The sequence below is a fragment of the Eriocheir sinensis genome, chromosome 61 (genome assembly GCF_024679095.1).
Source record: "Eriocheir sinensis breed Jianghai 21 chromosome 61, ASM2467909v1, whole genome shotgun sequence".
NCBI lineage: Eukaryota > Metazoa > Arthropoda > Malacostraca > Decapoda > Varunidae > Eriocheir > Eriocheir sinensis.
The window spans coordinates 5,465,137-5,467,636 of NC_066569.1; positions in this window are offsets into that span (position 1 = coordinate 5,465,137).

Here is a 2,500-nt window from a genome sequence, read left to right on the forward strand (position 1 = left end):
CCTGTGTGCATTGACGAAGAAGAAAAAGAAGAAGAAGAGGAGGAGAAGAGGAAGAAGATAAAGAGAAACAGAAGTACGGAGGTAAGTAGAACAGGCTCTCTCTCTCTCTCTCTCTCTCTCTCTCTCTCTCACATACACAATGGCAGATCTGAATTACGCACCATAAAAACTGGGACTGGATGGACGAATAGATTGATCGAGTGACAAAAAATAAAGAACGAAAAATAACGAACGAGAGAAAAAAGAAAACTTACAACTATATTCCGAACTTACCATACGTTTCGCTACACACCTTTTAACCATAACCGAGCATTAACCTTTCGTAGAAAAATGTATCAAGTTAACTAGACAGAACTAACGACAACTTAGCACTGGGCAACGGAAAACCACATGCGCTAACAAAGGCGATATTTACGTTAGTTCGTACGACGGAATGAGAGAAAAGGAAAATGAGGTGTCAGTTAAGAATATTGCACTAGAAACTTATCATTATCATTACACAGTGAAATATATATGACACTTATGTAGTAGTAATAGTAGTGGTAGTAGTAATTGTAGTAGTAGTAGTAGTAGTAGTAGTAGAAGGAGGAGTATTATTATGATTAGTAGTAGTATATGGTAGTAGTAGTAGTAGTAGTAGTAGTAGTAGTGGTAACATATCCATTTGAGCAGACAGTAAGCAATAGCACTCAGCATACATATCCATACATACAGTCTTTCTAAACGCTTCAAAAATGTGATGATGCATATATTAGCCGAGTATACGAACAGAGAGTACAATGAAATAAACAATGGGCAATCTGTAGTGTATGAAATGTTTAGAAGTGTGTGAGGATCATTGTACGCACACAGTTATAATACTAAATGATGATAGAATGAATTAGTCGTTGTCAGTGGGAATATTGTGTGGAGTTTGATATTTTTTGGAGCGCTCGTAAAACAGAACTTGGTGTACAAATGAACTTGAAAAAAAAAAAAAAAAAAAAAAAAAAAAACTCCAAACAAGCTAGGACTGTATGATCAATTAATAAAAAAAGGGTGAAAACAGAACTTGGTAAATATGAACTTGATATGAACTTTGGAAAAAAAAGAGAACAGGTAAAGGCAAACTATAGTACTGTATAAACAAATAAATGAACAAACAAACAAAAAAACTGAAAATGGAACTTGGTAGAATATGAACTTGCTATGAATCTCGGAAAAAACCCCCCCACTAAGCAAACTACAAATCAAACAAAAGCAACAAATAAAAAAAAAGTTCTTCTAGCTGAACTAAAAGCACTTCAAACAGACCTTACTCGCTGCACTATAAACGAATGAACATGTGTCTATATCGGTTGAGTACATGCGTGTAAATTTCGGTATAAGTACTACGAACAGGACCTACAGACATACGTACATAAGCTATAAACGATTGAATGTGTGTGTATATCGCTGGAGTGCATGTGTGTTTAGATCTCGGTATAAACGCTACGAACTGGACCTATAGACATATATGCATAGGCTATAAATGACTTTGGTATAAACGCTACGAGCTGGACTTATAGATGAATGTGCGTAGGTTATAAACGCCTGAATGTGTGGGTGTATATCGCTGGAGTGCATGTGTGTTTAGATCTTGGTATAAACGCTACGAACTGGACCTAAAGATGAATGTGCGTAGATCATAAACGACTTCGGTATAAACGCTGCGAACTGGATTTATAGATGAATGTATGTAATTTATAAACAACTGAATGTGTGAATGTATATCGACGGAGTATATGTGTGTTAAGATCTCGGTATAAACACTACGAACTGGACCTATACGTAGATGAATGTGCGTAGCTTAAAACTGTACAAGATCATACTGTGCGCTAGGCTAAAGGGCTGTGTTGGTATACTGTGCGTGGATTTATAAAAGTGAGGCAATTGGGCTGGATAGGTTCGTGTTGGGTAAATGAAGAACTATATCCGTATGAGACGAAATGATCGAGGGCTTTCTCTAATTTTGATAAGGGGAGACTGTAGTATTTTGTGGAGTGTATAAAAATTAGGCGACTGGTCTGGAAAGGTACTGTGTTGGTAGTTTATGTATTAACTTGTGATTAAATAGAAAAAAATATATATAAGATGGAACGGAGGATTTTCTCTAAGCTGAATTTTGATAGGCGGCAGTACTGCAGTATTTTGCCGAGCGTAGAAAATTGAGGCAGTTGGTTTGGACAGGATCATATTGTTAGTTTACATATAAACTTGCGATTAAATAGAAAAAAATAAATATAAGATGAAACAGAGGATTTTCTCTAAGCAAAATATTGATAAGCAGCAGCAATCTAGTATTTTGCTGAGCGTAGAAAAATGAGGCAATTGGTTTGGACAGGATCATATTGTTAGTTTATATATTAACTTGCGATTAAATAGAAAAAATAAATATAAGATGAAACAGGATTTTCTCTAAGCAAAATATTGATAAGCAGCAGCAATCTAGTATATTGCTGACCGTAGAAAAATAAGGCAA